We start from the raw sequence: 13,418 nt of genomic DNA, 5'->3' as shown, positions 1-13,418 counted from the left end.
TGAACATGGCGATAGTGGTCGACGACTGCACAAAGGCGGCCGCCGTTCAAATGAATAACACACCTGTTACAGAGACCCTGCATCGCCATCTAGAGGAGAATCATTTGGAGGAAGCATAGAGTGGAGGGCCGGAGGGGAGGGAGAGGGCCAGCCGTCTTCTGTCGCCAGCCGCCCTCGTTGCCGCACACGAAGGCTTGCCTTCTCACCGGATCGGGTCGGAGCGGCGTCCCGAGAGAGAAGATGCACACGGTGTCCGCCCCCTCGATTGACCTCTCCCGGCGCGGCCCATCACGACGAGATGTGGCCGTGATGGATCTGGCCGCCGCCCCGCTTTAAGAAAAGAAGGTGAGTGGAGGGCGGCGCCGGTGGGGAAGAGGGCGGCTATAGGTGGGGGAGAGGGAACAGGGCGGCTGTGCACGGGCGTTCGAGGGGGCCTCGTTCGCCTGATGAGATTTCTTTGTTATGATAGGTAAATGCCCGTGTGTTGCAGCAGGGCATACTATTCTAGTGGTTTCACAATAATCACAAGGCACTACGTTTCTCTTCTTATTTTTCATCCACCGCCTTCATGTCTCCGCCTCCTTAATTCAAACTTATCATCTCTGTCAATGGCGCATCCGGCTCACAATCCCCCTCCCTCCACCCCCATTCAAACACACACATTATTTTCCTTGGATATTCATTTCTTATATTCGGTTTCTGTCATTGGGCATCCGATCTAATCACATCCCCGTATTACCGAAGGATCATATGCATTATATTTGCCACCACAATAGAGGAAAATAATGTCATGGAATCCAATCAAACCAGTATTACAAACCAAGTTCCAATAGCTTTTAAGTTAATTGCATAATTGATCTTTTTTCATTATAAATTTCTTTAATAATGCCGGAATAATTAATTTGATATTATATTTTTTGAACAAAGTACATACGCCAACGCTCATACATACACACATACGCTCACCCCTATGAAACACACACACACTCTACCTCCCACTAAACACGCATCGCCCAAAGGGCTGAAATAAATCCAGGAAATATCGAGTATCAGGGTCAAGTTGACTTGACCCTGGTGGACTTGAGATACCATTGTCCTCCTAACCATCCAACCACAAGTTGGTTCGCATTTGACCTAACTTTGTTTAGTAGACTATTATTTTCAAGAGAACAAAAATATTGTACACTATGATGGCATGCTTCAAGAAAGATTTAAGAGATATTACGAAAATCTTGTAATGAACGTAGATTCGCTCCAGGAATAAAAAAGTAGGAACATAGAAAGTAGTATGACAAAGTCAGAAAAGTTATACATGGTGTTGACATAAGCATTAGTTGTCTATAACTCCATTATGGCGGCAGCCACAGAATCCAATATTTGTGAGGATGGCACAATATTGTCAAGTTTCTTACCAGTGAAAGATCTTGGCTTGACATTTCTTCTCAGTTTTACATGTTACTGGCATAGGTCCGTGCACTTTGATGGTTATCCAAAAATATAATGGTAATCTCAAATTGCATCGATCGGTGTTCTCATCACTCAACAAATCCACGTAGGGATCCATTGTTGTGCCAAACAACAACAAATCACTACTCAATTCTCTATCTCTCTCTCTCATCTGCACAGCAATAACAAATAGCAAAAACAACATTCGTGCAACATACTATTATCCCATTCGTCTCTCTCTCTCACTCCCTGCTAGCAGTAGTAGTTGGACGCACAACAACACGTCAGTGTAACCAAAAGAATCTCTCTCTCATCTCTCACTCGTCTCGCTGCGGGGCTCTTGACCCGCTACAGCATCGTGCTCTCCTGCACCAGCAGCGCCCGGTCTCCCCGGTCGTTCCCCACTCCATCACCACCCACTATCTCACGTTCCCCGCCGCTCCCGTTTGGCACCTCACGTGCGCGAGCAAAGGAGTCAAGGACACCGGCATCGAGGTCACCATGTGCAGCAGTGCGGTGGCCTGCCTCGGTGTCATTGTACGAGGAGCAGGCGACCCTCAACCCCGTCGAGGTAGGTCTCCTGCAGAGGGAGGCGAGCTAGGGTACAGAGGGAAAGAGTAGGACGGCATCCTCGTTCAGCGCTGCCGATGGCAGCATGAAGGCAGGGCGACGACCTCGTCTAGGGCACAGCTTGGAGACGGGGCGGCTCGACTGCGGGAGCACGTCGCCGCCGATCCACACCCACCACTACTGTCTCCCAATCCCATCATTGCAAAGAGGGGGAGGAGAGCCTCACCGACGTGCACCGGGCAGAGAGAGTTGCTGGGACGGACGGGGGCGGGCGGCGGTGGCGGCTTCAAGAGAGAAGAGATGGGTATGTGTGGCGGCTATGCTTAGGACGAGGAGGCAGCGCACCCACCACTACTGTCTCCGAATCCCATCATTGCAAAGAGGGGGAGGAGAGCCTCACCGACGTGCACCGGGCAGAGAGAGTTGCTGGGACGGACGGGGGCGGGCGGCGGTGGCGGCTTCAAGAGAGAAGAGATGGGTATGTGTGGCGGCTATGCTTATTAGGACGAGGAGGCAGCGCCCATGGCGAAGATAACGAACGAGGGCGTCAAATCAGATTGGATCGGGGACTGCATCCCGATAATTTCGGACGCGGTGAACGTGCGTGGGGAAAAAGCGGCCGACGACGGGCGAGAGACGCATGGACTCGTGCATGCCTTTTTATCGGGCCTTTCTGGGCCTGCGCACGTTGGCCACACGGACAACAGAACGAACGAGGGCTGGACGAAGATCGTCATCGTCGGGGAAACGGAACGTTAGAGATTTACACATTAATTTTCTTATAAAATCAGTTATTTGTTTCCTAATTAATGTGATTGTGCGATTTTTCTTAAAATCAATTATTTGTTTTCTAATTAATGCGATTGAGCAATTTAAGGTAATGTTAATTAATTTACATTTGATCTTTAAAGATTGATCGTGATTGATTCTACATTACTAAATAATTTGCGCCAACATGGAAAATTCTGATATGTTCAGATTTCTTTCCTTGTGTGAGAGGGTGACGTGAAAATAAACCGATGAAGTGGGGGAAGGGACGAAAAAAAACCTACAAAAAAACCCAGCTAAAGTGGGAGGTGGGACGAAAAAAGACCTGATGGAGACTACCAACTGCTCCATTAGGAGTAGAGATTCTTAAAATCAATTATTTGTTTTCTAATTAGTGCGATTGAGCGATTTAAGGTAATGTTAATTAATTTAGATTTGATCTTTAAAGATTGATCGTGATTGATTCTACATTAATAAATAATTTGCGCCAACATGGAAAATTCTGATGTGTTCAGATTTCTTTCATTGTGTGACAGGGTGACGCGAAAATAAACTGGTGAAGTGGGGGAGGGGACGGAAAAAAATCTACGAAAAAAACCTACGAAAAAAAACCAGCGAAAGTGGGAGGTGGGACGAAAAAAGACCCGACGGAGACTACCAACTGCTCCATTAGGAGTAGAGACTAGGAAAGGGGGGAAACCTACTCCTAGTAGGAGTAGGAATCCCCCCTTGGGGCGCACCCTAGAACACACAAGTTGACAGTTGTCTTAGCCGTGTGCGGTGCCCTCTTCCATAGATTTCCACCTCGGTCATATCATTGTAGAGCTTAGGCGAAGCCCTGCGTGGGTAACTTCATCATCACCGTCACCACGCCGTCGTGCTGACGAAACTCTCCCTTGGCCTCAGCTGGATCAAGAGTATGAGGGACGTCACCGAACGTGTGCAGATCACGGAGGTGCCGTGCGTTCGGTACTTGGATCGGTTGGATCACGAAGATGTTCGACTACTTCAACCGCGTTACTAAACGCTTCCGTTTTAGGTCTATGAGGGTACGTGGACACACTCTCCCCGCTCGTTGCTATGCATCACCTAGATGGATCTTGCGTGTGCGTAGGCAATTTTTTTTTAAATACTACGTTCCCCAACAGAGCTCTTGATCTAGTTGAGGCCGAGGGAGAGTTCCGTCAGCACGACGGCGTGGCGACGGTAATAATGAAGTTACCGGTGCAGGGCTTCGCCTAAGCACTACGACGATATGACCGAGGTGTGTAACTATGGAGGGGGGCACTGCACACGGCTAAGAGAAGACTTGGTGTGCCTTTGGGGTGCCCCCCTCCCACGTATATAAAGGGGGGAGGAGAGGTGGCCGGCCCAAGGGGGGCGCGCCATGGGGGGAGTCCTACTTGGACTCCCGGTCCAAGTAGGATTCGCCCCCCCCCCTTCCTATTCCCACAAGGAGAAGGAGAGAAGGAGGAGGAGAAGAGAAGGAAAGCCCCCCCCCCCAACCCTTGTCCAATTCGGTTTGGGCTTGGGGGCGCGAGCAAGCACCTGGCCGCTGCCTCCTCTCTCCACTAGGGCCCATGAAGGCCCATTAACTCCTCGGGGGGGTTTCGATAACCCCCGGTACTCCAGAAAATGTCCGAACCTATCCGAAACCATTCCGGTGTCCAAACATAACCTTCTGATATATCAATCTTTATGTCTCGACCATTTCGAGACTCCTCGTCATGTCCGCGATCTCATCCGGGACTCCGAACAAACTTCGGTTCATCAAATCACATAACTCATAATACAAATCGTCATCAAACGTTAAGCGTGCGGACCCTACGGGTTCGAGAACTATGTAGACATGACCGAGACACATCTCCGGTCAATAACCAATAGTGGAACGTAGATGCTCATATTGGTTCCTACATATTCTACGAAGATCTTTATCGGTCAAACTGCACAACAATCATACGTTGTCCCCTTTGTCATCGGTATGTTACTTGCCCGAGATTCGATCGTCGGTATCATCATACCTAGTTCAATCTCGTCGCCGGCAAGTCTCTTTACTCGTTCTGTAATGCAGCATCCCGTGACTAACTCATTAGTCACATTGCTTGCAAGGCTCATTGTGATGTGCATTACCGAGAGGGCCTAGAGATACCTCTCCGATACACGGAGTGACAAATCCTAATCTCGATCTATGCCAACTCAACAAACACCATCGGAGACACCTGTAGAGCATTTTTATAGTCACCCAGTTACGTTGTGATGTTTGATAGCACACAAGGTGTTCCTCCAGTATTCGGGAGGTTCACAATCTCATAGTCTGAGGAACATGTATAATTCATGAAGAAAGCAATAGCAGAAAAATTAAACAATCATTATGCTAAGCTAACGGATGGGTCTTGTCCATCACATCATTCTCTAATGATGTGATCCCGTTCATCAAATGACAACACATGTCTATGGATAGGTGTAGAGACCCGACCTCAAACGGTCAAGTCTCTGTGCTTCTGTGTCATCCCTGGATCGGTAATGCTGACACACACAGTACTCGAAGGATTTATAACAGAGTAGCAATCACACACTTATTACATCGAATGTCTCAAAAGAGAACTTATTACAATAAATATGGCATGAGGCCATCTAATACGATAACAACGGAAGGCTTGGAAGATAAAGTGAGTCCATCAACTCCAACGGCATAGCTGAGCTGCACGGCAACGACCTAACGAACCTTACTCCTCGTCTGAAAAGTCTGCAACATAATACGTTGCAGCCCGAAAACGGGTCAGCACATGGAATATGCTGGCAATATAACACAGTAGAGCAAGAACAGAATAATGCTATCACTACATGCATATTTGGCTGGTGGAAAGGCTCTATGGTTATAGTTTTGCGAAAAGCCAATTTTTCCCTACAACAAAGGAATAGATTTTATTTAACTATCATGGTAGTTAAAACATCATTGAGAAGGTTCCTCCAACTCAATCCCAATTAAAAAGTAATTATCAACCCAACAATATTAAATTAGAGTGATGAGATACATATGATAATCCAAGTATTAGATACTCAAGATGTCCATAACCGGGGACACGGCTAACCATGATTAGATTGTACACTCTGCAGAGGTTTGCGCACTTTTCCCCACAAGACTCGATCGCCTCCGTTGGATTTCTCGCACTACATGGTGTTTGAGAAACGGATGACCGAGACACAGTCTTTCAGAAGCATTAACTCTAACCCCGGGTAGACAGTACCAACCTACATCCCTCTACATCTGCTAGCCTACCACTGGAAGAGGTCATGCAACTTACTCAACTATGCTAGAGCCCATAATAGCTTGTGGCTGCATACGGAAGTTTCTAGTATGAAATATCTCAGTTCCCTTCGAGCATGGGTGGCGGACCTTAGGATTATCACACAGGTACTCCGGGATATCCTAGGACAACACTGGATTCTCCAGGTGCCCGACAAGCAATCCACCCAGATGTGTATTAAAGTTGCCACCTTAAGTTGAACCATTAATTAACAATCTCACACCTGTCATGGATTCACTCACCCAAACCACGTCTACGAGCATAGCATAGCAATATAAGCATTACGTAGAAGTAACTCCCAAGGGTTTGATTATAACAGGGCAATAGGTTCTACCTCATCAACTACTTCCCAATACCCACAAGTTAATCACATCCTAATCATGCAGTGTTTGAGGATTGGAGCTAATGCATAAAAACTTGGTAATAATGGGATATGATCAAAGTGTTACTTGCCTTGCTGATGATCCGCAAAACCTAGAGACTTGTAGTAGCACGCTTCGCACTCCGGGAATTCTATCGCAAACAAACAATAGCATACATAATCAATCAAGCAAAGATTCATGGGTAAAACTCAAATAAGAAGATCTAACCAGAAAGTTCAACTTAAGAACTCCGGTTAGCAAAAAGAATCAAATCAAACGGAGCAACGAAACACAAACTGCGAAAGAAACAAGATTCGTTTACTAATCTGGACTAAAGTCAAATTTTACAGTACCAAAATCTTGTTCAAGTTGGTTAAACAGAAAGAGGGCTTCGAGACGAAGATCTAGACGCTTGAATCGCCTGATTTTGACAAACGAGCGAAAAGTTAAACTAAAACGAAAATCGGATCAGAAATCGCGATCGAGAATAATCGCCAAAAAATCCAAGAAAGAGAAAACTGACGAACAGGCTAACGAACGAACGTTCGCTGTCTGCGGGTAACGGGTGAAAGCTGTTCGTTAAAACGAACGAATAGGCGTTCGCTAAATAAATAAACCGACGGGAAAAACCGATCTAAAAGAATAAACCAGAATTTTAAAAAAACCGGATCTAGATCTAGGGTTTACCGAAATAAACCGACGAGAGAAAAAAAACGTCGGCGGCTCCGGCGAAGTCGGCGGCGGCGTCGGCTGGCGCGGGCGGAGCTGCGGCGGCGCGGGCGGCTGCGCGGAGCTGCAGCGGCGGCGGGCTGCAGCGGCGGCGGCGGAACTGCGGCTCGGGGCGGCGGGGCTGGCGGCGGCGGTGGTGTGGGGGTCGAGGCAGGGGCCGGCTCGGCCTTTAAAGGGCCGGGCGAGGCGGCGGCTTGGGCAAGGGGCCGGGGGAGGAGGAGTCCTCCCCGGACTCGGCGGCGGCGGCGTGCGCCGGCCGGACTCCGGTTGGAGTCGGTCGGGGCGAGGGGTGGGCTGGCGCGGCTGGCCAACTGGGCCTCGACCCAGTTCGGTCCGGCGAACTTTTTTTAAAATAAATTCCGAACAGAAAAACGCCAAAAATAAATACTAAACAGACGCCAAAAATCCCGAAATAAATTTTCCCCATCCTCTAAAAATCTACCGAACATTTATTTGGGCGTAAAATGCAATTTTGGAAAACGTGAATTTTTCCTATGCAAATAAAATAGCAATAAAATATTTATTTGTTTTTAGTATTTTTCCTCCAATATTTCATTATTTTTGGGGAAGTCATATTATCCCCTCTCATATATTTTTATATGAAATATTTACGGAGAGAAAAATAATAAAACAAATTGATCGTCGTTTCGATATTCGATAAAATTCAAATATGAAAACATTGAAATCCCTAACTCTCTCCGAGGGTCCTTGAGTTGCTTAGAATTTTGAGGATCGCGAAACGAATATGCAATAAAATACGATATGCATGAATGATCTATGTATAACATTTACAAATTGAAAATTTGGGATGTTACAAACCTACCCCCCTTAAGATGAATCTCGCCCTCGAGATTCGGGTTGGCTAGAAAATAGGTGTGGGTGGTCCTTGCGAAGATCATCCTCTCGTTCCCAGGTGGCTTCATCCTCGGTATGGTGGATCCACTGAACTTTGCAAAACTTGATAACCTTGCTGCGGGTGACTCGGCTGGCAAATTCAAGAATCCTGGCTGGCTTCTCCTCATAGGTCAGATCACTGTCCAACTGAATCGCTTCCAAGGGCACTGTATCTCTTAGCGGTGTATCGGCCATCTCAGCATGACACTTCTTCAACTGTGAAACATGAAACACATCATGAACTCCTGACAGTCCTTCACGTAACTCCAACTTGTAGGCAACCTCTCCCATACGTTCCAAAATTCGGTACCGTCCTACAAATCTCGGGGCTAACTTTCCCTTAACTCCAAAATGTTTCACTCCTTGCAGAGGTGACACTCGCAGATTTGCTCTGTCTCCAATTTCATAGGTTACTTCCTTGCGTTTCAAATCTGCATAACTCTTCTGCCTGGACTGAGCTACCTTCAGTCTATCTCGAATCAACTTAACCTTCTCTTCAGACTCCTTGATCAAATCTGGTCCAAACAACTGTCGGTCTCCAACTTCATCCCACATCAACGGTGTTCTGCACCTTCGTCCATACAGGGCTTCGAACGGTGCCATCTTCAAACTGGCCTAATAGCTATTGTTGTATGAGAACTCCGCGTAGGGCAAATTGTCATCCCAACTAGATCCATAATCTAGTGCACAAGCTCTCAACATATCCTCCAGAATCTGGTTGACTCTCTCGGTCTGTCCATCTGTCTGCCGATGGAATGCTGTCCTGAACTCTAGCCTTGTACCCAAAGTCTGGTGCAGCTGATGCCAAAACTTTGAGGTAAACTGTGTTCCTCTATCTAATACGATGGTCCTTGGAACTCCATGCAGACATACGATCCTGGTCATGTATATCTTGGCCAACTTCGCACTTGTATAGGTGGTTTTCACTAGGCTAAAGTGAGCCACTTTGGTCAAGCGATCAACTACTACGCATATAGAATTATATCCTGTTTTGGTCCTAGGCAATCCGGTGATGAAATCCATGCCAAGCTTATCCCACTTCCATTCGGGCATCGGCATAGGCTGTAACAATCCTGCTGGCTTTTGATGTTCCGCCTTCACTCTCTGACATACATCGCATACGGCTACATACTCGGCAATATCCTTCTTCATACCAGTCCACCAGAAACGTTCCTTCAAATCCAAAGACATCTTGGTGTTTCCGGGGTGTATCGAGTATGGTGAGTCATGAGCCTCCTGAAGTATTAACTTCCTGATCTCTGTGTTATTGGGCACATAAACACGGTCCTCAAACCATAAGGTGTCGTGCTCATCCTCACGAAAACCTTTGGCCTTTCCTTTGCTCATTCTCTCTTTTATCTCGGCAATCTCTTTGTCATCCTTCTGAGCTTCTCGAATATTTCCTAACAATGTAGACTGAACTTCCATTGTTGCAACAAAACCTCTAGGAACAATCTCTAATCGAAGTTCCCTGAGATCCTCTGCTAACTCCTTTGGCAATCCTGTGCTTACGAGGGTGTTAGCATAACTCTTCCGGCTCAAAGCGTCTGCTACGACATTGGCCTTGCCTGGATGATAGTGAAGCTTCATGTCATAATCCTTTATAAGCTCCAACCATCTCCTCTGCCTAAGGTTTAGCTCCTTCTGTGTGAAAATGTACTTCAAACTCTTATGATCAGTGTACACATCACAACGGTTTCCAATAAGGTAATGTCTCCAAGTCTTGAGCGCATGCACTACAGCTTCTAACTCTAAATCATGCGTAACATAATTCGATTCGTGTGGTTTTAGTTGTCGTGAGGCATACGAAACAACTCTTCCGTCCTGCATAAGCACACTTCGAAGTCCTAAGCGAGAGGCGTCGCAATACACTTGGAAATCCTTGCGTATATCCGGCAGAATCAGCACTGGGGCTGTAGTCAGACGTTTGTTTAACTCCTGAAAACTCGCCTCACATTATTCCGTCCATTTAAATTTGGTATCCTTCTTCAGCAACTCCGTCATTGGCTTTGCAATCTTGGAAAAATTCTCAATGAATCTCCGATAGTATCCTGCGAGTCCAAGAAAACTGCGGATCTCGCTAACTGAAGTGGATGCCAACCATTCAGTGACTGACTGAACCTTGGTGGGGTCTACTGCTATACCTTCTCCTGATATAACATGTCCAAGGAATCCAACTTTCTTCAACCAAAACTCACATTTGCTGAACTTGGCATACAATTGATGTTCCCTGAGTTTCTCGAGAACTAAACGCAAATGCTCCTTGTGCTCCTCTTCATTCTTCGAGTATACCATTATATCGTCAATGAACACCACAACAAACTTATCCAAATATTCCATGAACACCTTGTTCATCATGCTCATGAAATAGGCAGGGGCGTTAGTCAGTCCAAATGACATGACCGTATACTCATATAACCCGTACCTTATGGTAAATGCGGTTTTAGGTATATCCTTCTCCCGGATCTTCAGCTGGTGATATCCTGATCGTAGATCAATCTTCGAAAACACCTTAGCTCCTTGCAGCTGGTCAAACAAATCATTGATCATCGGCAGTGGGTATTTGTTCTTGATCGTCACCTCATTCAATGCCCGATAATCAACAACCATCCTCAATGATCCATCCTTCTTCTCAACCAAGAGCACTGGGGCTCCCCACGGTGATGAACTTCGTTGGATGTAACCTTTCTCCAATAACTCCTTGATCTGCTTCTTAATCTCCTCCAGATCATTTGCGGGCATCCGGTATGGTCTCTTCGATATAGGCCCGGTGCCTGGCAACAGTTCTATCAAAAACTCGATGTCCCGATCTAGCGGCATGCCTGGTAATTCCTTTGGAAATACATCTGGGTAATCCTTTACAACAGGCACTTCTTCTTGAACAACTCCTGAGAGGGAATTTACTTGGGTTCTCCTTGTCGCATGCCTAGATACATACTTGATCCTTTTTCCCTCCGGGGTGGTGAGATAAATCGACTTGCTAGCACAGTCAATGCTTCCCCCATACTTTGACATCCAGTCCATGCCTAATATCACATCCAATCCTTGTGACTCCAAAATTATTAGGTCTGACGGGAAAACATGGCTACCAATGGTTAAGGGTATCCGGTCGCACCATCGGCTAGCCATATACTCTGCTCCAGGTGAACTTACTAACAGAGGGGTCCTAAGGGATTGGGTTGGTAGTTTAAACTTATCCACGAATCCCCTTGATATGTATGAATGTGATGCACCACTATCAAAAAGGACAAGGGCGGTAAAAGACTTAACCAAAAACTTACCGATAACTGCGTTTGGCTGCCCTTCAACCTCCTCCACGTTAACGTGGTTCACTTGTCCTTTGTTGAATGGATTGGGCTTCTTCCCAGCGCTCCCATTACCATTTCCATTCTTCGCTTCAGGGCACTCCGTGGCATAGTGTCCAGTCTTCCCGCACTTGAAGCAAGTAATGTGACTTAGGTATCTCTTAGCGGGTGTGGCTGGATTGGAGCGGTTCTGATTATTGCTTGTTCCGTTCCCAGTCCCATTCTTGGAACCATTGTGGTTATGCGAACTTCCTCCGTTGTGGTTATGACCTCCATGGTTATGAACAAGTGCTGCCGAGTTCGGGGTTAGACGAGGCTTCTGCTGAGCTCCAGAATTGTATCTTCCTTGCCCATACTTCCTCTTACGGTTCTCGATCTGCTGCTGCTTCCCTTCAATCATAAGAGCCTTATCTACCAACTCCTGGTAGTTGTTGAATGTTACCACCATCAACTGCATGCTCATCTCATCGTTCAGCCCTTCCATAAACTTCTCCTGCTTCGCGGCATCTGTGGCCACATCGTCAGGGGCATAGCGAGATAACTTGCTAAACTCATCCACGTACTGAGCTACAGTACGGTTCCCCTGGCGTAAGTTGCGAAACTCACGCTTCTTCATGCTCATAGCTCTAGTTGAGACATGGGCTGTGTGGAAAGCTTGCTGAAACTGATCCCAAGTGACGTTGGCTATGGGGAAAGTGGCCGTATAATTCTCCCACCATGAGGCTGCTGGTCCATCCAATTGATGTGCGGCAAGGCGCACCTTCTCAGCATCTGTGCAACCTGCGGTGGTCAACTCCCTTCCAATACGGCGTAGCCAATCATCAGCAACTATAGGCTCGGTGCTACTGGAAAACACCGGTGGCTGCAACCTCAGAAAGCGAGCTAAGTTGTCATCTGGAGGCGGGTTGTTGTTGTTGCTGTTGTTGCCTTGGTTCTGGACTAATATCTGCATCAAGGCATTCTGCTGCTGGATCAACTGGGTGATCTCCGGTGGGAAGACAAATCCGGTGTCACGTCTCGGAGGCATCTGATGGGTTTAGAGGGGAGAGATTAGAATAGAAAAGGGGTCTAGTGAGAAAGCACTACCCATATGCACATGAGACAAACACAATCATATCACTCAATCAATCAAGCAAGGGCATACAAACGGTCTAGAACTATCGTTAAAAGTGCTCAAACTACTACTATATACATGGGGGAAATACTACTAATCATTTGGTGGTCATCTAGAAATTTTGATCGGTGGACAAATCCATGATGTCTGCTCCAGCTTCGTCTTCAAAGTCATCTTCACTGGGGTCGGAGTCGGTGTCGTCGATGATGATGTAGTTCTCCGGGCAAGTGGAATCGTCGTCCTCTCCTCCTGGCGCGGTGTCTCCCATGAATACTCCAATCTTCTTTATCAGGTCGTCATTCTTCTCCAATGGTGTTGCAATTTACTCCTCATATCCATCGCGTGTAGACTTGAGTTCTTCTTCCAGCTCGGTGATCCTTGTCTTCGCCTTCTTCAAACCTATCATGTCTACGCACATCTGATTCTCCTGGCATCGAATGTGCTGGTTTAACTCCTGGATGAAAGCTGCAATGGATCTGTCCTTCTTGGTGCTGATCATCTCCCATTGCTCATCTCGACGCCCACATATCTGGTAGATAGTGTCATGAGATCCTTGTTGTAGGCTTCTCCAATACGTCCCATGGCAATGTGGGCTGCCATGCTCTTGCCTAGACTCCAGGTTGGTGTATCAAAGGAAAACTCTATGGGCTCAGTGATTGGCGCGAACGTCCTTCCTGGAACTTGAACTCGAATCAACCAGCGCTCCTCTTCTGGTAAAGTGGCGTTGTAGGTCCCGGTGAAGCTTGGTATTCCGATGTTCAGGTACCTAGTGACTTCCTTCAAGTGTCGTCCAAAGGGTGTGTCTTCATCCAGTTGTGCAAACTTGTTCCTCGAATCCGCCATCCTAAGAGTAGAAAATGGAGAGGAGTCAGAAATGAGTAGAGAAGAGTGACCTATGGCTTATCTTAGTGGTCGTGTCCTA

Source organism: Aegilops tauschii, chromosome 7, assembly GCF_002575655.3.
Source record: "Aegilops tauschii subsp. strangulata cultivar AL8/78 chromosome 7, Aet v6.0, whole genome shotgun sequence".
Taxonomy (NCBI): Eukaryota; Viridiplantae; Streptophyta; class Magnoliopsida; order Poales; family Poaceae; genus Aegilops; species Aegilops tauschii.
The sequence above is the reverse complement of the archived record's forward strand: the minus strand, read 5'-3'. Positions refer to the sequence as shown.